A 22,807-nucleotide genomic window follows, 5' to 3' on the forward strand; every position below is an offset into this window, starting at 1 on the left:
CACCCTGGTGTCCACTCTTACCCTGGCGAACACTCTCCTGTGCTTTTGGGCCACCGTTACTTGACCCAGCTCTAGGCACGTCAGTACACTTCACTCTCTACTTCAGACTGTCTGTAGACTGACTGACTGCAGTCCCCTCCCCCCAGGCTATCTAGTTCCTTGGTCAGACTCCACCCTCTAGGTGGCCCTTCCCCTTGTCTGACTAGGCAGTGCCCCCTGGTGTAACTAGGATTTTAGTGTGTTGATGTTGCTGGCACTGGTGTTCCAGGTCCCTCGGGGTAGCCCTGCATCTTAGTGAGGATGCAGTTCCTAGTGGTGCCCTGAGTGTCTCAGGGGCACTACACATAGATATGATGACCATGTTGCAATGCATTATTGCCATATTGGGCCATTCACTGGCACATTGCATGAATTAAACAGAGCTACATTTTAGATTAATTGCCAAACAGCCCAGCCAATACTTATTTTAGCCAAGGATTATCACTTCTCATTCTTGGTTGTCTACTCCACAACTACCAAAAGGTGGCTCTACAACTATAAACCTTAAGGGGTACTTTGCACACTATGACATCGCAGGTGCGATGTCGGTGGGGTCAAATCGAAAGTGACGCACATCCGGCGTCACTGTCGACATCGGACTATGTGAATCATTTTTACTATGATTAACGAGCGCAAAAGTGTCGAAATCGTATGATCGGTGTAGCGTCGGTCGATTACATAATTTCGGAAGGACCGAAGTTACGATGTTGTTCCTCGTTCCTGCGGCAGTACACATCGCTGTGTGTGAAGCAGCAGGAGCGAGGAACATCACCTTTCCTGTCTCCCGGCTGCAATGTGGAAGGAAGTAGGTGGGTGGGATGTTTACGTTTACCAGAGCGACGTCGCAGGGCAGGTAAGTGCATGTTAAGCTGCTGTAGCGATAACGTTCACTACGGCAGCTATCACAAGATATCGCAGCTGCGACGGGGGCGGGGACTATCGCACTCGGCATCGCTACCATCGGCTTGCGATGTCGTAGTGTGCAAAGTACCCCTTAGGCCCCATTACACGCAGCGACGTATCTAGCGATATATCGCTGGGGTAACGGATTCCGTGACGCACATCGGGCATCATTAGCGACGTCGTTGCGTGTTACACCAACGAACCAGCGTTAATGATGGAAAATACTCACCTTATCGTCCAACATTGACACGTCGTTCATTTTGAAAAAATCGTTGATTGTGGAGGACGCAGGTTGTTCATCGTTCCCGAGGTACCACACATCGCTATGTGTGACACCTCGGGACCGACGAACTACAGCTTACCTGCATCCACCGGAAATGCGGAAGGAAGGAAGTGGGCGGGATGTTACGTCCCGCTCATCTCCGCCCCTCCGCTTTTATTGGGCAGCCGCTGAGTGACGTCGCTGTGACGTCGAACGTCCCTCCCCCTTCAGGAAGAGGATGTTCGCCGCCCACAGCTAGGTCGTTTGGGAGGTAAGTACATGTGACCGGGGTTACCGACTTTGTGCGACACGGGCAAAAAATTGCCCATAATGCACAAACGATGGGGAAGGGTGCGATCGCACATGCGATCGCACGATAAATTAACGCGTGTAACGGGGCCTTTACAAGATACAATACAGAAGACCATGTGCCTATCTGAGAGGTGCTGCTCTCTAAATCTACAACTCTGACCCTTTTACAAACCCAGTTAAAATCTTAAGGAAAATTGAGGCACAAGAAATGTTTGATTGATCATCTGCTTGGCACAGACAAAGGTATTTTATTGCAATAAAACAGAAACTCTGCACGGATTACTAAAAGCATCATAACAAGAATTTGCACATAAGTCAAAAAAACTGCCTGCCTGACACCGTGTTTAAGTCACAACATTAACAATTGCCTATTTTAGATGATCTGAGCTGTGTATGAGACACATTTTAAAAACTTGAATTATGACAGCAGACAAGCCATTATGATAAATATCTGTCAGCAGATACTCCAAAACTTTCATCAAAATATTAATTACACACACAAGATTGTTAAATATCTGCCGAATAATTTACAGACTAGGGCTAAATGCTTACATTTTTATACCATGCAGGCATCAAACAGAATCATTTTTAATTTGCAGCTCTACTTATCAACAAAATATGTAGAATTACAAGAGGGTAATATATGGGCATCCAGATCTTCCACAAAGATTGTAAAGAAAATGCATCTGAATATTATTTATTGTTTTTATGTAATTTATGCAAAATGGAAACTGATAATTATAGATATTATTTCAAAGAATTTAATGAACAAACTGAAAAAGCTAGTTTTTTATTATTAATTATTTAGCCGTAAAAGGCCAGAGCCAGGAACTAGTATGGTCTTAAAGGGTTTTCTCTCACGGTTGTCTCCCTTTTGTGTTGAGACTAGTGACAGCCTTAGGACTGGAGCCTCTCTTTTCCATCTTGACTCTTCATGTAAACAAAGTTTCCTTTCTTTTGGCGTCTCATGAGTTAATGTCAGTTTTGTTACCAGCAGCTCTTAGCAGTGTACGTCAGTTGTAGCTGCTTTGAGCCCATACCCCCCTTTAGGTTTAAAAAGGGGGGCTTTCCCAGCAGTCGTAGCTGTTGATAGAATTCATTCTACTCTGGCCATCGTGGTGGAAGACACTGCTGAGGTATTGTCCTGTGCCCAATCAACTTCTACTTTGGAGTCAGTCTGCAGCCAAGAATTTTGGTGCTTCTATCCTTCTGTTTATCCCCATGTCTGTCTTTCCTTATTACTCCATATTTATTAGTGCAGCGGTGAGACTAGTGTCTCCCACAGACCAACTCACTAGCCAGGGGTGTTTGCAGAGCTAGTGAGGGATTAGGTATCCGGCACGGCAATTGGTTGGAACACCCCATATAGGGACGTCAGGGAGCTCAGGTAACAGCTTGAGGTGAGTTTAGGAGGTGTCCCACTCACCCCTCTCCCTATCCGTAGGATGCACCGTTGTAAAAGTGGTGTTTTTTGTACTGTGTCAGATTCCTGTCGGTCTGAACGCATGTGTCATGCGGTGCATACGGACTTCTCCTAAACCGTGCATGACATTTTTCTATTTCATAGAGAAGTAGTGCCCATACTTGCCTTTTTACAAAGTTATACTGTTGTGTTTTAAGTGTCCTGGCACTCTGTCCTATTCAGTAGGAATTGAGAAACCATTATTTTACTGGTTTCACCATTCTAATGTTTATTGACAGGTGGAATTGCTGGATCTGGTTCATCATGAGAGGGAAGTGTCATTACTTTGGTGGCACTCAGCCTGTCTTGTTATTGGTTTTTGGATTAATTGGCAAGTCTGTCCCTAGTAAGCACAAGCAAAACAGATCAGCCTAATACGAGCATTGATATGTACCAAGAAGCATGAAGGTATTCTGATTTCAGAGAATTACTTAAAGGGGTTGTCAGTTACTTGGATAATCCTTCTCAATCACTATATTTCCCTCAAGTAAAATAATGACATCTATACGCACCTCCAGTGCCCTTCCAGTAGTATCAGCGCTGGCTCTCCTGGGGTTCGTGTGACATAGCAATCCCTGCGGCCAAGCACAGCCACGTTACTATCTCCTCCTTCTGATGTAATTGACATATGGAGAAAGCAAGAGCTGCAGCTACTCTCTCCCTTCCTCCCCATGTCTGATTTGTCTGAAGTAAAGGAGTGTGAAGCAGCTCCTGATTGGCTGAAGTGATAGCGTGACATTATTATGTCATGCTAGCCCCAGTAAAGCACCAAAGGTAACTATAGGTGTTATTATTTTACTAGGGAGAACCACAGTGATTGGGAAGGGTTTGTACAAGTAATGAAAAAGTAGTAGTGTCTGTGTACTGCTCCTGGAAGATGTAAAAGAGAGGTTCAGGCAAGTTATGGAATTGGCATTGGGAATTAGCCGCCGCTGCGGTCGCTGTCCTCCAGGGCGGATGGTAGTAGTAGCTGAGGTGTTTCTGCTCCCCACAGGTGGGGCGGGGCCAGTGGAGGATGATGAGGGGAGCCGTGATGGCGGGCACCGAGATGCAGTGCGGTAGCGCTGGGAAAGACAGGGCGGACACAGTCACTGCGGGTTCCAGGTGTTTTAATGACAGTTTTTGCCACTCGCTCAGGAAGTACCAGTCACCTGCTGTGATGAGCCCCATCAAGCCTGATTCCTGTAGAGGTCAATGCCGGTGAAATGGATGGTGGGACCTTCCTCCTGCGCTTGGTGTGGATGCCCGTGGCTTGAAGCTCCTGGGGACCCTGGTCCTTGAAAACTTTGTTTACTCCCTGCCCATATGCAGGTGCCGTGGGTCCGATGTGGGGCCTGCCTTGGAACACGACCCCGGATCCTATTTAGCACTGTGCTCTGGGAACTGTGGGGGCTGGAGGGACATGCAATCCCCAAAGCCTGCAAATTTTGGTGGCCAACCTGGAGTATAATCCATCCTAGGATTCTGCCCAAGAGAGCAATCAAGCTCTGTCCTCGGCGACCGTATTAACTCCTGTGTCCCACCAGAGACACTGGTGAAACCCGACTGCTCTCTTCCTATCTATTCTATCCTATTTCTTGGGATGAGTAGACCCGTTGAAGTTTGGATTTGCCAGATTTGGACAGAGATTAGTTAAAAGTTTGGTTAGGGACCCATACTTGACCAAACTTGACCCCAGACCCCAAACTCCATATACAGAATGTCAAAGGAGACCCGAACTTCTGTGCTGTAAAATGGCTGTAAAATCTTCATATTAAGGGCTAGTGAGCTTGAAAAGGATGCAAAATGGGGGCAATTGCCCTGCAAACAAATGGGGATGGGGAATAAATAAATGACGTGGTCTCCCGCCTATTTTTGATAACCAGCACAGGTAAAGTAGACAATTGCGGGATACAGCCCTCAGCTGTCAGCTTTATCCTGGCTGATTATCAAAAAGAGAGATTATCAAAAGAGAGATCCCATTCCATTTGTTTTAAATTATTTTAAAAAAAATAAGACTTTAAAAAAAAAATGGCATGGGCTCCTCCCTATTTTTCATAACAGCCAAGGTAAAGCAGAAAGCTGGCGGCTGGTATTATCAGGCTGGGAATGCACTAGCCTCAAGTCCTATATTCTATTACTGCCTGGCTGCAGAGTTTTCACCCTAAATGTAGTGGTGTCCCTGCTCCATGTCGGCTCATCCTATGTCCTAGTAACACTCTAACAATAAAAAATAGAGCATAGAATAAATATTAACTAGGGGTGAACACTTAGGTTAAGGGTGGCTTTATATGCTGCAACATCGCTAGCCGATGCTAGCAATGGCGAGCGAGATAGCACCCGCCCTATCGTTATGCCCATATTTGGTGATCGCTGCCGTAGCGAACATTATCGCTACAGCAGCGTCACACGTACTTACCTGCTTGGTAACGTCGCTGTGACCGGCGAACCGCCTCCTTTCTAAGGGGGTGGTTCGCTCGGCGTCACAGCGAAGTCACTACCGTATTTTTCGGACTATAAGACGCACCGGACTATAAGACGCACCCTTGTTTTAGAGGAGGAAAAAATAGAAAAAAATAAAATTAAAGTAAAAGAATGTGGTCATGACACACTGTTATTTTACTGCTGACAGTGTTACTGAGGTAATAATATCCAAAATTCTGTCCTCATATCCTCCTTTCTGGGTACCTTGTATATATGGCCCCCATCGTGGAATATGTTTGTTCCCCATCATTATGTGTGTGATCCTCCAATCTGGATTGTGTGTGTGTGTGTGTGTGTGTCTGTGTGTATATAATGTGTGTCTGTGTGTATATAGTTATATAGTGTGTGTGTGTGCGTGTGTGTATGTGTGTGTGTGTAAAGCTATACATACATATATATATATATATATATATATATATATATATATATATGTATGTATATGTGTATATGTATATGATCCAACCCCATCCAGGTGTACAGTAATGCCTTTATATATTATTTATTGCCTTACTTTTACTGATGTGATGCATTGCTCACCATGCTTCAGTTTGGTCCTGGCATTACAAACACATATCACATATCTGAAGGACCTGCAGTGATGTAATGAAGAGGCAGGCACTGTGCTGTTCTGTGCTGCTCTGGCCACCCCTCTCTGCATTACATCACTGTAGGTCCTTGTCAGCTACGGGAGACTGTTTCTAGTGTAAAGGCAGCAGGAGCAAAGTGAAAGTAATTTGAGCCCTCAGCCCAGAGACTGCGGCTGTGCTGTGAAGGTATGCCGTGCTCTGGCCCGGACACTGCAGTGATCTGCACTTCCCCCCCGGGCCATACATGACTGCAGCGTCCCCCTGCTCCTGCCTCCTACACAGCGGACACACAGTCTCCCCAGCCGCTGCAGGAAGCCGGCGTCTGGAGCTCCCACGTGTGACCGCTGTTTACATTAAACAAGTTTTCATTAGCTGCTCCTCACCCCCGCTAACTGCAGAGAGAGGTGGGCGGGGAGCAGCTAATGAATATTCACTGACTTTAAGCAGCGGGCACACGTGGTTTCTCCAGCAGCCGGCTTCCTGCATCAGCGACCCTTCCTACCTCCTGTGATCCCACTGCATAGCGCTGACTCCCCACAGCTCCCTACCCCGCAGCTTCAGACCATAAGACGCACCCCACACTTTCCTCCTAAATTTGGAGGAAAAAAAGTGCGTCTTATGGTCCGAAAAATACGGTAAGCAGCCGCCCAATCAAAGCGGAGGGGCGTTGATGAGTGGGACGAACATCCCGCCCACCTTCTTCCTTCCTCATTGCTGGCGTGTGGCAGGTAAGAAGAGGTTCCTCGTTCCTGTGGCGTCACACGTAGCGATGTGTGCTGCCGCAGGGACGATGAACAACTTTGCCCAAGCGACAGAAGCGATAATTGGGAGCGGACCCCCATGTCAACGAGGAGCAATTTTGGATGTTTTTGCAACAATCCAAAATCGCTCCTAGGAGTCACACACAACGAGATCGCTACAGCGGCCGGATGTGTGTCACAAAATCCGTGACCCCAACGAGATCGCATTAGCAATCTCGTAGCGTGTAAAGCCCGCTTAAGTCACTGTGATTTCAATTTGTTGCTAAAGATAGTTGCATCCATGGTCCGATCTCAAAGTGTTTATCCCTCATCAATTTTCCGGTTCATCAGGAGACCTGTTCTATGAAGAGGGCACAATGGCCCCTGACATGAAGTCAAACAGAATGCAGAAAACCATTTGAAGAAACACTCCCTCACACGCCCTCATTTGCCAATTTATTGAATTTTAAAAATTCTTGAAGTTCTGACGTAATCCAAATGTTAAATAAACACTCCCCCTCACTCGCTCATTCACAAATTTATTAATTAAAAAGCAGTCTTGGAAGTTCCAACGTAATCCAATGGAGTAATGTCCCTTGACATCCATCGATCCCTATCAAACTTTGTTCTGAGAACATTCTGTGAACAAGTCACCATAGGTCACTGCCAGACAGCAGCAGCATGGAATTACTCCCTTTTTTTAATAAGTCGGTTTTTAAATCTAAAAACCCTGACACCCAGTGTCTGGTATGAACTCCAAACTTTACCATTCGGGTTCGCTTATGTAACGCCCCTGGACTATCGGGTTATCACAGGGTATTGCACCATCTGCCCTCCCTTGCAGTATTCACCTCCTTCTTGGTTAGGGTCCCTATCTACATGGTGTTGCCTACATCAGCTAATCAAATCCTAGATACACCTTGCACCACACCCACCAAACACAACAGTTGATGGCTTGAGTGGAATAGAGTCGCCCACCTGGGGGGTTGGGGAGGGGAGGTGAGGAGTGTCAAGAGGAGAGAGGAGAGAGTAGTCTGGAAGTAAAAGTAAGAGGCGGTCGGGTGCAGGGCTCCTGGGAAACAATCTAGGTGGCAAATGGTGGTCTGGACCTGGAGGAGTTGGACCCCCGGTCACAGGGGATCGTGGCAAGAGGCACGGATCTGTCGAAGAGGACAGCCGGCGGCCTTGCACCATCATTGGGCTGGGACCAAGGCACGACGGGGTACGTGGACCCTAGGTCGGGGAGTAGCTTCAGGCAACCCGATAATTTACCCGTGGAGAACAGAGCCTTCAAGATTCGCTCCCAACCGCTCCAAAATCGGGGCACTAGCAAAACGAGGGGGATAGGACTTTCCAATCCAAAACGGTCCAATAAATCCCAAGCGTGAGCCCTGAGAGCAAGCTCCCACACTTAGCACTAGTGGGGAGCAGGACCTGGCAAGTTTCACACTACCAGGACTGTGAAGATGTAATTTACCCTCTCACTGTATATGCTGTGATACTATGTCATGATATGTATATTTCCCTGTCATTTATTTTGTATAATATGTCATGTAACTTTTCCCTGGTTGTATTAGTTGTAATTCATGTATTTCCTTGGGGGAGCTACTGGTCTCAATGTGTCTCTCTCATACAATTGCAGTCTTGGCATCTAATGTGATTATGTAAATAGCCTGTCGTCTTCTATCCAGAGTTGTGTATCTAGTCTGTAATTGCATTGGCCAGTGAAGGAATAGTCATTGTTCTGCACAGCAGGGGATCCCTTCATCTACTGTGGCTGGCAGACATATTGGAGCCCTGTGATGGACCAAACCATTGATGATAGGATGTGTGCCCCCTACCCCCTGAACATGGTGGGCTGGTCAAGGAGCACAGACAATGCATTTCCCTTTTTGTAACTTCAGAGTGAGCTGAAACTTGGAAGAAGAAGGAGCTCCCAGCCTGGGTGGCTGTGGACACGGATGGAGCTAGGCCTGTGTGGTGGCCCGTGGGATTGTGTGGAACTCTTTGGACTACTGTAAGGATGATTGCTTTGTTATCCGGTCCGAGGATTGTCGGGAAGGGCCCCCGAATCTGTTTTACGTGGACTTATCGTGTGCTGTTCCTGTATTCCTGTTAATAAACCTGTTGGATCGTCCCTCGGCCTCGTCCATCCTTTCCTCTGTTGTACACCCCCGTCACAAACTGGTGGCAGCGGTGGGATCAGAGCAGAAGGAATGGAGGACAATGGCTCAACATCAGGAACCAGCACTGCAGAGTACAAGACTTGGACTTTGGGGAGCCTGCAATCAAAGGCCCGTGAAGTAGGAGTTCGTTTCAAAGGACTCTCCAAGGAGCAGCTGATTGAGGCGCTAGAAGGAGTCTGCTCGCAAAATGACGTGGAGGAAGGATCCTCACAGCAAACGGAAGAAAGACGGCAGTAGAGGTAAATACCCAAAAAAGTCAGTGGGTTGTGTGGTACGAGGAGGAGATGGCCTTGCTGGGAGAGGAGACCACCATAGAATATAAGATGGAGGTCATGCGTGGAGCTAAAGAGAAGGAGCGCAGGATGGAGGAGATGGCATTGCTGGATAAGCAGCTCACTGTGGAAGCCACGAGAGGTTCCAGACAGACTGTAACCCCAGCACCCATCATGAGGGAACTTCCCAGGGTGTCCCGCAAAGACTTCAAGCAGTTTAATGAGGCTGCTGGTGACATTGAGGGCTTCTTCCAGGACTTTGAGCATCAGTGTCGATTAATGGAAGTCCCAGAAAGGGAGCGCGTCCGGCATCTAGTTGGGCTCTTAGAGGGTGGAGCTGCTGAAGCCTATAGAGCTATGGACCCTCGGTGGAACTGTGAGTATGCGGAGATTAAACAGACTATTCTAGAACATTATGCTGTGACCCCAGACACTTACAGGACTCAGTTCCGTGCTTTAGCCTGTGATGGGGAAGTGTCTTTTAAGATATATGCTCATAGACTCAAACAAATATGTAATCGCTGGCTGGAGGCAGAGGAGGCCTTATCTTGGGAGACCTTCCTGCAGGTCATCCTAAAAGAACAAATCTTTGCCCAGTGCCCCACTGAGATCCGGGAATGGGTGCGTGAGAGAAAACCAGCGACAGTGGAGGAAGCTCCTGCTCTAGCTGATGAGGTGCTCACTATCAAGCCTCAGTGGAAGGTTCTGTTGGAGGATGGAGAGACGCCTATCAGCTCCACAACACCGGATACCCCCAGTTATTCTGTACCCATTGTTCCCCGTTCCTCTAAGCTACCACATGTTGATACCCGTGTTAATGTGCCTCCAGTTGCTTCTACTGCACTTTCTGGAATACGCCGGGGAGAGGAAGTAACAGAGCGCAGGTGTTATGTTTGTAGGCATCCCGGGCATTTGCAGGCCTCATGCCCAGCCAGCCCATGGAGGAATCATCCTCAAACCCCTACAGCACCTTCAGGTGGGAGCCGGCCTCCAAGTTCCCCTACCCCTTACCCAAGAGGACGCCTTGGATGGAGGGAGACCCAGCTCAGATGCTATCAATGTGGACAGCCAGGGCATCGGCAAGTCTCCTGCCCAGCTGTTCAAATGAGGACTGATCCTGCACCCAATCGGATTGTTAATTATTTACAGCCCAGTGCCATGGAGGAAGATGTGGCACCGCTATGTGAGGACTGGCCTAGTGACTCAGCCCCCCATGTTGCACCACCAGGAGTTTACGGGGTGCGACCCGCAGTTATGACGACTTCTGCTCATCAAGGTAAGCACTTGCAGGAGGTTGTGCTGGATGGACAGAGACTTGTTGGATTTTGTGACTCGGGTGCTTTCCTCACACTGGCTGATCCCCGAGTGGTTCGGCCTGAGGCAATCCATAGAGGACCTGGGATTGTCATTGAACTGGCTGGTGGACATTGGAGGACTATTCCCACAGCCACTGTGGATCTGAACTTTGGTTTTGGGGTCAGGCGATGTGTGGTTGGGGTGATGGGTGGTCTGCCTGCAGCTGTTCTCCTGGGCAATGATGTGGGAGAGCTACGATGCCTATTCGTGGCTGCATGAAGCCACATGTAAGTAACGCTCTGCCTGTGTGTACTTAACCAGTGACCTGTAGAGGTCCCTAGTACGTACACAAGTTGGGAGGGGGAGGGATTGTGAAGATGTAATTTACCCTCTCACTGTGTATGCTGTGATACTATGTCATGATATGTATATTTCCCTGTCATTTATTTTGTATAATATGTCATGTAACTTTTCCCTGGTTGTATTAGTTGTAATTCATGTATTTCCTTGGGGGAGCTACTGGTCTCAATGTGTCTCTCTCATACAATTGCAGTCTTGGCTTCTAATGTGATTATGTAAATAGCCTGTCGTCTTCTATCCAGAGTTGTGTATCTAGTCTGTAATTGCATTGGCCAGTGAAGGAATAGTCATTGTTCTGCACAGCAGGGGATCCCTTCATCTACTGTGGCTGGCAGACATATCGGAGCCCTGTGATGGACCAAACCATTGATGATAGGATGTGTGACCCCTACCCCCTGAACATGGTGGGCTGGTCAAGGAGCACAGACAATGCATTTCCCTTTTTGTAACTTCAGAGTGAGCTGAAACTTGGAAGAAGAAGGAGCTCCCAGCCTGGGTGGCTGTGGACACGGACGGAGCTAGGCCTGTGTGGCGGCCCGTGGGATTGTGTGGAACTCTTTGGACTACTGTAAGGACGATTGCTGTGTTATCCGGTCCGAGGATTGTCGGGAAGGGCCCCCAAATCTGTTTTACATGGACTTATCGTGTGCTGTTCCTGTATTCCTGTTAATAAACGTGTTGGATCGTCCCTCGGCCTCGTCCATCCTTTGCTCTGTTGTACACCCCCGTCACAAGGACCACTAAAGAAGTAAACTTATAAACTTAGTGCCAGGAGGCAGGTCACGGATCACCAGGCAACACTATTGGGGACGGAACCCGAACTAGCATCCCTCAGCGGCAGTGGTGTCCAGAGACTTGTTTTACCAGTTGTCGGTGTCTGGTTAATGGACTCAGTGAGTACCAAAGTGACTTTCCCCCACCCCTGCATCCCACGGCACCCCTTACTGAGTCCCGGGGTATTCCCCCTACCCGTGGAGGGTTCTAACACCTGGCTGCCCCCATTCCATCATCCCCGGGTATTCCCAACTGCAGTGGTGGTACTCCTAATTACCACATACCACGGGTGGCGTCACAAACTCTAATAAATCCCTTGTACATACCCTCTTCATTTGAATGGCCGCACGACCCCTGGGTCCGGAGACCCTCGAGCAACTGAAAACCCGGATCCGAGCAGCTCGGCTGCTGGCACGGGGGCAACACACTTATCCTTATTCATTCCATTTTTACATTTTACATTTAGTTTATGAGAAAAAATGGAAAAGGCAAATTACACTCCTGTGGGTTGAAACCTGGAGCATCCATTTACTGAGCATATTTATATCACATTACAACTATCTGGAAGTATTGTAGATTTTATTGGGGGACAGTCTATTCAACTATCCCCCAGTAACACTAGGGGAATTTAGATTGTATGGTGGCATATCAGTGTACCTGTTATTCATGTGTAAAAAATTAGAAAATTTCAGCTCAACCACAGGAGTTTTCTTTGTCTGGATCCTGTATCAGTAAATGGTGCAAGGAGGTCAGTTTTGTGTTCAAGGAAGCACAATTCCAGTAGCAGAAAAAATAGTAGTTCCAGCATCACGTCTCATAAATAAAAAAACAATTAATTTCTTCATATTAAAAGCCAACAAACATGTTAATAGGACATCCAAAAAAGTGAAAAAATGTGTGACTTACTTACGCATTTCGAACACCTGTAGTGGTTCGTAATCATAGATCTATGATTAAGAACTACGAAAGGTGTTCGAAACGCCTAAAACGCACATTTTAAACATTTTTGGATGTCCTACCAACATGTTTGTTGGCTTTTAATATAAAGAAATAAATTGCTTTTTTATTTATGAGACCTGATGCTGGAACTATTTTTTCCGTTATTCATGTGTGTATTTTGTAGATCCTCCACTCAGTATAGCAGCACATATTACCACTGAGTGTAGGACTTTGTTTGAGGGTAAGTCAGCATTGAGCAGGGGCACCATCTCGCAATTTTAGGGTGCCAACTTCTGCGACTATGTAGGGAGAGTCAAGGGAATCTGCCATGGGCCCCTTTCTCTCCAATGTGTAAGTTTTAGTATAATTTGATCATTGTAAATCAATTGGGTGAAATTTTTAGAAAATAATTAATAAAGGTTTAAAGGGAGTTTTAGTAGGTTTTTTTTTATTACCCCTTTGTTTTCAGGATTTGTTCCTTTCCTAAAGCTCCCCTAATAGAAAACTTTTGGTGGATTTGAAACTCAATGTTGCCCGGCGGCAGCCCCGAAACCTGAAAGGTCTGTAGAAGATCTGTATGAAAGAATCGCAAAACTCCCTGCTGTAGTGTGTGCAAACCTGGTCAAGAGAACTACAGGAAATTACTGTAATGCTGCCACCAGGGGGAGCCAGAGCTCTGCAGCAGATGACACTGCACAGAGCAATGAGAACCAGGAAGGAAATGCACAGCGTTCTCATGCACTGCCTAATCAGCACAGCTGAGAGGCAGAACTGCAGGGTATGTGAGGAATAGTCGGACAGGCTGGGTCAAACACCATACGGGCAGAAGCAGGACCGGAGGAGCGAGCAGAAGCGAAGTCAAAGTCAGGCTAAGGTCAGTACCAGAGGAAGCAACCGAGTGGGGAAATAGGAGGGGGGACACAGGACAGGAGGGACGACCAGGGGACGGAACACAGACAAGGCCATGGGGGCACGGGAAAAGACAGATCAGGATATCACTCACAGGACCAGCAATCACAGGCAAAGCAGAGCTAAGCTTATAGCCAGCGCTGGTTCACTGGAAGTGTCAGCTTTTAAGGCATCCAGGGGCCGGAAGTGAGGCCCGAGAGAAGGCTCCACCCCCTAGCCATGTGGATAGGGAGGCGAATCATGACAATTACCTCTGTAATTGCAAACAAAGGTTTCTGTACCAAATATTAAGTTCTGTTTTTCTATTGTATCAAATACTAATTATTTAAAAATCATACAATGTGATTTTCTGGATTTTTTTCATTCTGTCACAGTTAAAGTGTACCTACGATAAAAATTACAGACCTCTCCATTCTTTTTAGGCCGACAACCTACAAAATCAGCAGTGTATCAAATAATTATTTTCTCCACTGTGTATGTCCCTGGTAATAAAGGTGCAAAACGTTCCTTTTAACCAACTGGGAATACACCACAGAGCTTCCCTGTGGTGTTGTCATGGACTTTCCTCTCTTGCAGAGTTTTGTGACAGGTTCTGGGTCAGAGTCTCACTTTCTCTTGTGGGACTCTGCTGATTAAATTAATTCCCTTTCCTTTGGGGAGAAGAGGGTTAATTCCAGGTTGCCTTCCGGCAGCAACTGACTCCTGGTCAGGTGTTTCCAGTTGGAACCACGCCTAGGTCCTATACATACCCTCTACATCCACCAGAGGGTGTCAGTTATTTCCTACCAATTGGAAGCTTGGCGAGGAGGAGGAAGGAGCTGTGGAACGTGCTCTTTCTGCTATGCTTTGGGCGGCAGCATAAGTGTTTGCGGCAGCAGTTTCAAATGTGTCTGTTTATTGTATGATAGTTTCCAAACTGTCTGCATTTTTCCCCCCTTTTATGTTTTTTCCCTTGTGCACTTTTAGTGGCTCATTGGTGTGAGGTTGTCATGTGTACTTGTAGTTGTTTTGTTGCTACCACTGTTTTTTCCATATTTGTTGGTGGAGTGCAGTCTTCTGTTCTTGACCATTCCTCGTGAGTGGTGGTTGTGGAGGGGGGTACATACCATCTGGGACAAGGACAGGAGATAGGGCTTGGGTGGTGACCTGGACCTTACTACCATCAAGAGTACCTCCAAGGTTGGGTGAGCACAGGGGCCCCAGCTTTAGGGCCAGTATAGGTTTCCCTAAGTTCATCATAGCCACTTCGTGACAGGTGTTCAGTTATTCTCCTTTAATGTTCGTTAATAATAACGTATAGAAGTTTAGTGATTTATGGCTGAAGGACTCTTTGGCTGAAGGGTAAAACTGCATCTTTATTTTAGAGAGAAATAGGTTTTGATTGGAGGAAGAAAAAAAGAAAAAGAAAAACTGTTCTAGAATCAGTAGAGCAACAATTGAAGGTTCCCAGTTTTTTAAAAAAATTAATCAGGTAAAGTTTCTCTTAATGTTTGACCAAAGTTATTAAAGTTAGATTCATTGTTCCTCCTTCATTCATGTTCTTTTTGCAATTTCATACCCAGTATTAAATTTACACAGATTTTTCTAAAAGGTAAACTATATAAAAGTACAATCTAGCACTACACCAAAGATTTTTTTCCTAAAGTAAATGATTTTGACATTCACCTACAACTTATTTATTAATTCACACGTCTGGATTTGTTCACAAAGCTCAACAATAGTAGCGTGAAAATGTTTTACCATCACAATGGTGACTCTCAGGTAAGAAATTGTCAAAAATAACGTTTTGAATTTACATAAAAGCCTAAAATGTATATTTATTTTTTAAAAAAAAAGGATGGACAGAATTCAGATGTAACTTTTTCACATGTTATGAACATGACATGTGCTTCTCTTTGTTGCTTCCCAACAATGCTGACACCTTGTGGTATATTTCCAGTGCATCATTGTAAACTGGAACCTGAAATGCAGTCACAAACAACATTTTTTCCATATAACATATTGATTACATAATACAAAAGAAGTCCTACAATACAGAAATAGCAATCTGATTTTATGTGCATTTTACCAGATGCGGAACTCGTCATAGCCCTTATTGTTAAACTCTATATTACTTGACAATATTTTAATATTTTTCAAAACCTTAAAAAACCTAAATTATAGCATCATAGCACAAGTACACTTGATATATGGAACAATTTTTTTTAAATAGCCTCAGTTTTTACATATAATATTGAAAAACACCAAGACTTTATTACTGGTCGTCCACAACTTTAATTAATGTAGAATCATAGAATGGTAGAGTTGGAAGGGACCTGAAGGTCCATTGGGTCCAACCATCTGCGAGTTCAGGTTTTCATTGAAATAGCAAAAATTCAACATCAATAGGTATCAGAATAGAACTCTTACATGTATGATTTCTGTGAATATAGCAACATGTGACATTTAAAACTTAACTTTTAATTGGGTTATATAAAATATGAAATGAAAAAGTGTAAACGGTGATCCACACACCAATTTAAAACATGAAAATGATAAGACCAATCAAGGATTATGGCGCTATCACCTTCATTCAAGCGGGTGAATATTTTTTTCACCCATACCATATAACACAGGTGAACAGAAGGGTGAGGTGCCCTGTATGTGAATATCACATCCAAAATCGGTAGCCGGGGGGATAATGGGTATATGTGACCTACAATAATATGAAAGGTTTATATCAACCACCCCAGAGATGTTTTATCAACAATAATAATATTAGGCATAAATGAATACCTACACAGTATAAAGATCACACACTGTAAATTATCAGACAGAGACACCTAAAGCAGGCATTTACAATATAAATTACAGTATCCAATAGATGGTAATTCCTAGTGGATATAGTATATTCAATAGACTCTCTGTTAATCAATAAACAAAAAATAATTGGAAGGTGCAATATTGAGGCACAATTAAATTGGAATAATCTCACCCAATTCTTGTATCCCGATATGGGGTCAAGGTTCTCCTGTGTTGTTGAGATCCATAAGTCAGTATGACGGGAGTAGTGGCTTGGTCACTGACCCTGTCAGGGATTAAGCTGACCCTTTTTCCACAGTAAACTCCCGCCCTGACAAGGGCAGTCCACAGCTGACCCTGTCGTGGCTAGCCCTAATATCCAGACCAAGTGCCTCCCGACGCGTTTCACATCATATGTTCATCAGGGGAGACATGTGGCACTTGAAAAATGGCGGTGATGGCTCAATGCAGAGCTCAACCCTGCGTGGCCTGGTATCAAGGATACCAGGCCACGCAGGGTTGAGCTCTGCATTGAGCCATCACCGCCATTTTTCAAGTGCCACATGTCTCCCCTGATGAACATATGAGGGTCAGCTTAATCCCTGACAGGGTCAGTGACCAAGCCACTACTCCCGTCATACTGACTTATGGATCTCAACAACACAGGAGAACCTTGACCCCATATCGGGATACAAGAATTGAGTGAGATTATTCCAATTAATTGTGCCTCAATATTGCACCTTCCAATTATTTTTTGTTTATTGATTAACAGAGAGTCTATTGAATATACTATATCCACTAGGAATTACCATCTATTGGATACTGTAATTTATATTGTAAATGCCTGCTTTAGGTGTCTCTGTCTGATAATTTACAGTGTGTGATCTTTATACTGTGTAGGTATTCATTTATGCCTAATATTATTATTGTTGGTAAAACATCTCTGGGGTGGTTGATATAAACCTTTCATATTATTGTAGGTCACATATACCCATTATCCCCCCGGCTACCGATTTTGGATGTGATATTCACATACAGGGCACCTCACCCTTCTGTTCACCTGTGTTATATGGTATGGGTGAATAAAATATTCACCCGCTTGAATGAAGGTGATAGCGCCATAATCCTTGATTGGCCTTATCATTTTCATGTTTTAAATTGGTGTGTGGATCACCGTTTACACTTTTTCATTTCATATTTTATATAACCCAATTAAAAGTTAAGTTTTAAATGTCACATGTTGCTATATTCACGAGTTCAGGTTTTCCTAAAGCAGGATTTACACGCTACGATATATCTTACGATATGTCGTCGGGGTCACGTCGTAAGTGACGCACATCCGGCATTGTTTGACATATCGTAGCATGTGACAGCTACGAGTGAGTGTGAATGAGCAAAAATACTCACCTTATTGGTGCTCGTTGACACGTCGCTCATTTTCTAAATATCGAACGTCCTTCTGCGCACCGGTTGTTCATCGTTCCCGAGGCAGCACACGTCGCCCCGTGTGACACCCTGGGAATGATGAACACAGCTTACCTGCAGCCATCGGCAATGCAGAAGGAAGGAGGTGGGCGGGATGTTATCTCCCGCTCATATCCGCCCCTCCGCGTTTATTGGCCGGCGGCTGTGTGACGTCTCTGTGACACCAAACGTCCCTCCCCTTTCAGGAAGTGGATGTTCACCGCCCACAGCGAGGTCATTTGGAAGGTAAGTACGTGTGATGGGGAGTTACGACTTTGTGCAACACGGGCAATAAATTGCCCGTGACACAGAAACCATGGGGACGGGTGCGATCGCACACGTGATCACACATGAAATCGACGCGTGTAAAGCAGCCTTAAATCATCCCAGCTATATGTTTATCCAGCTTCAGCTTGAAGATTTCCATTCCGTAGTAGCCTGTTCCACACTTTGACTGCCCTCACTACCTCCCGTGGTAGCCTGTTCCACTCTCTTATTGCCTTCACTACCTCCCGTGGTGGCCTGTTCCACTCTCTTATTGCCCTCACTACCTCCCGTGATAGCCTGTTCCACTCTCTGACTGCTCTCATTGTCAGAAAGTTTTTCCTAATGTCTAATCTGAATCTCCTTCCTTTTAGTTTCATCCCTTTGCTTCTTGTATTTCCTTGTGCTAATGAGAATAGGGTGGTTACCAGTCTGCACAGGGACTTCCTTTCAGATATTTGTAGACCCCTATTAAGTCTCCTCTCAGCCTTCACTTTTGCAAACTAAACATTCCTAATTCTTTTATCTGGTCTTCATATGATATGGTTTGCAGACCTTCTACCATCTTGGTTGCTCTTCCCTGGACTTGCTCCAATATATTGTTAGATGGCAACCTCTCAGTTTGGACACTACCATCCCTATTAAATTCCCCTAAGAAAGTTGGCTGGCAACTCTCAAATCTTAAAGGGAATATCTGGGACTTTGGTTAATTTTTACGATGGGGCAAAGAATTTCCAGGCAAGTATCTGCTACCTACCTGCCTGTTCTGCCTGGTGATCTCTGCTGGCTCAGACAGTGCCTTTCCTGCTTTATTTCACCTTATGCCAACAGAGCAGCCCCTTCTCATCTGGTCTGCTTTGTCAACGCACCATCATGGTGATTGACAGCCAGCTCCCTGCAGTTAGGCAATGGGGAGACAGCTGTCATGCAGGATGACAACAGCAGTGACTCCCCATCAATAAGGTGGAGGGAAAGATAAGCAGCTGCTTTGTTGAATTGACATCACCAGGAGCAGGAGAATCACCAGCAGGATTAGTCCATGACTGCGCTGAGTCAGCAGACATTGTGCCCAAGTTGAATAGACAGATAGTTAACAATTATGCTGATGAAGCTTGGGCGACACGCGCGTCCGGGTTGAAGGATACTCACCTACCTACCTCTGAACCACCATCGATTGGCCCTCACCATGGGTAAGTCTGCAAACTGCTGTTTGGTGACTTGAGTGTTTGACCACATGGTGTTTCCCTCATATATTGCACTGGCTATTTATACTTTCTTGCTAGGGATTATGATGGGTCAAATTTGGGCGGTTCCTTGGTGGGTGGGTGTGTAAAGAATCCACCTTACCTCATTTGTACATTATATGGAAAATGAATTTTATCTTTTTGAAATACAATAAAAATTTGACATTTTATAAATGAATGAGTCTCCTACACGTGTTTTTCACGGATGTTTAGATTGAATTGGGAGTATATTCTATGATATCTGTTTATATGGGGATTACAATATAGGCTACTAGGATGAAACTACAGTATGGTACCGTCCCCCTTTTATCTGTGCTGTTTATGATAGACCACCAACATTTATAGCCTTAAAGCAACTGTGGTCCTTCTCCTTTATGCTTCTACAGTTAATGGTCTACACCAGGGGTCGGGAACCTATGGCTCGCGAGCCAGATATGGCTCTTTTGATGGCCGTATCTGGCTCGCAGACAGGGCTCCTACCTGTCTATGGGAAGGATGCATGCACCGCGCTCCATCAGGCCGCGGTGCACGCTGATATTGGTAGTTCTTTGATGGCCTGATAAGCATTGGCGGCAGTGGTGAGCAGCAGGGAGCATGGATTACATTTCCCATAACTCCCTGCATAGCCGCGCCGTCTGCAAGCACGCACCTGCGTCCAGGGCCGGCGTCAGCACCCGGCAAACCCGGGCAAATGCCGGGGCCCTGGAGAGCCGGGGGGGCCCACTCGGCCTCGTCAGTTCTCCTGTCCCTTGGCCAGGGCCCACTCGCCTTTATAGTTCTGCTGCCCCCGGCCGAGTTCCGGGGACCGCAGTCCTCGGCAGCAATCTGCGGCGCCGTCACTTTAAGGCGCGCAGACATCCTGTTTTGAATTTCATCTGTGGGCGGAGCTACCGCCTTCTCAGTCCCACAGATGAAGGAGGCGAGCTTCTGTCCGGCGCTGTGTGGGCCCCCTCTCCACCGTGACCTAATCGGGTAAATGCCCTCCCTGCCTCCCCATTATGGGCCCCGGTGAGCTGCTTCTAACCCCCCAGATGTATGCCCTGCCAATCCCCCCCCCCGCCGATTCCGCGGGTGCTGGCCCCACCGATTCCGCGGGTGCTGGCCCCGCCGATGCCGCGGGTGCTGGCCCCGCCGATGCCGCGGGTGCTGGCCCCGCCGATGCCGCGGGTGCTGTACCCGCCGAGCCGCGGGTGCAGGCCCCACAGAGCAGCAGAGTTGTGTGTATTTGTCTGTATGTAGCAGAGTTGTGTGTGTTTGTCTGTATGTAGCAGAGTTGTGTGTGTTTGTCTGTATGTAGCAGAGTTGTATGTGTTTGTCTGTATGTAGCAGAGTTGTATGTGTTTGTCTGTATGTAGCAGAGTTGTGTGTGTTTGTCTGTATGTAGCAGAGTTGTGTGTGTTTGTATGTAGCAGAGTTGTGTGTGTTTGTCTGTATGTAGCAGAGTTGTGTGTGTTTGTCTGTATGTAGCAGAGTTGTGTGTGTTTGTCTGTTTGTAGCAGAGTTGTGTGTGTTTGTCTGATTGTAGCAGAGTTGTGTGTGTCTGTTTGTAGCAGAGTTGTGTGTGTTTGTCTGTATGTAGCAGAGTTGTGTGTGTTTGTCTGTATGTAGCAGAGTTGTGTGTGTTTGTCTGTATGTAGCAGAGTTGTGTGTGTTTGTATGTAGCAGAGTTGTGTGTGTTTGTCTGTATGTAGCAGAGTTGTGTGTGTGTGTTTGTCTGTATGTAGCAGAGTTGTGTGTGTTTGTCTGTTTGTAGCAGAGTTGTGTGTGTTTGTCTGTTTGTAGCAGAGTTGTGTGTGTTTGTCTGTTTGTAGCAGAGTTGTGTGTGTCTGTTTGTAGCAGAGTGTAGTACCATTGTTTCAGTCCAGTTGTGGCTTTATACAGCAGGGAGGAGCATTCCTTGCTGTACTAAGTGAACATTGGAGCGATTGATCTGTCAATGGCCCTTTAAACATATTGTACGGCTCTCGCGGAATTATATTTCAAAATATGTGGCGTTTACGGCTCTCTTAGCCAAAAAGGTTCCTGACCCCTGGTCTACACAGATGTTGCAACTGTATTGATCGGACTCGCCATTCTATTCTGATGATGCAACTTTAGAGGTGAATGTATCTGACTAAATCCTAATTCGCCAAATCACAAAGATTTTATCAAAGAATTTTGATTTTCAGAAAAATTGTATTGTAAGTTCCTTGGAGTGAAGACAAAATCCCTTTCGGCGCTTCCGGAGGATAAATGGATTATCAGTGCAAGTTTGCAAAAACTTCAAGAACAAGGGTTTATTAAGGGTTCAATAAAAAAACGGACAATTACGGACAACGCGTTTCAGCTAACAAAAGCCTTCATCAGGTGTAGTTTACATTGCTGGTATTAAGAAAATCTAATTTATAGACTGATCTGTCTATGTGTATGATGTAGGCGGGTATGAGGAACATGGGTGTGTACTTCCAATTAGATTATCACTCAACCTCGAAGAGGTAAATGGTGGTGCTTGTGCTGAAATCCTTATATGGATCATGTGTAGGGGCAAGCAAATATTGCTGCTATGCATGAATGATACAATTTATGAATGAAAAAGAATAAAAATTCTAATTGTTAATAAGGAAAATTTTGGTGTTTAAAATATGCGGTGATATAAAACACATGATAAATTATTCAGATTAAAAACACAATTTTTTTATTTTTTTTTTTCCTTTCTCTTTCTTTCCTCTCCTTCCTCTCTCCCTTCCCTTCTCTTTCCTCTCTCTCCCTTTCCCCTTTTGCTCTCTCCCTTTCCTTCCTTTTTCCTTTAGAGAATAGTTTAAAATTCATGCACTTATATAAAAATCACTTCCAGATATATTGCATTTATAAATAAGAGACAAAGAGAAAAAAAAAAAAAAAAAAAAGAATAATAAAAATATACATATACATTTAGACATTCTCTATCACATCGTTCAAACCATCTGGGTATAAGGTTTTCAGCTTAAAAATCCAATAGGACTCCTTCCTATTTAATTTTTTAAAACTGTCACTATCGTCCTCTGGAATTCTTTCTACAGGGGTCACTTTTATATCAAACTTTTTTTGATGTTTGATTAACAGGTGTCTAGAGAGACTATGTTTAAGAAAACCTTTTTTCGCATTGTGCCTGTGGCCATTCATGCGTGACCGCACCCATTTATCCTCCGGAAGCGCCGAAAGGGATTTTGTCTTCACTCCAATACCCACGTGGGAGCACCTGTTCAGTACTCTCATTGTTTTTCCCGAGGATTCGTGCTGCATACTGGAGGATTAATAAGAGAGTTGATCCACTACACGGATCATACTAGCGAAAACAGAAGAAATCTGCACGGTGAGTGTAAAATTTGTATGATCATACAATCTGTGTTTACACACATCTACACTTAGATTTGGCGCCCCGTTGTTCTCTTCTTTTTTTCTTTCCTTTATATTGTAAGTTCCTTGTAAGATGTAAAAAAGATTAAAAAAAACCCTCGTTCTCGTCTCAGCACTCACTTCCCCACCCACCTTTGGCTGCTTCCTCCCTGTTGTCCTCCATCGCACCACATTT

The sequence above is a fragment of the Anomaloglossus baeobatrachus genome, chromosome 8 (assembly GCF_048569485.1).
Source record: "Anomaloglossus baeobatrachus isolate aAnoBae1 chromosome 8, aAnoBae1.hap1, whole genome shotgun sequence".
NCBI classification, from domain to species: domain Eukaryota; kingdom Metazoa; phylum Chordata; class Amphibia; order Anura; family Aromobatidae; genus Anomaloglossus; species Anomaloglossus baeobatrachus.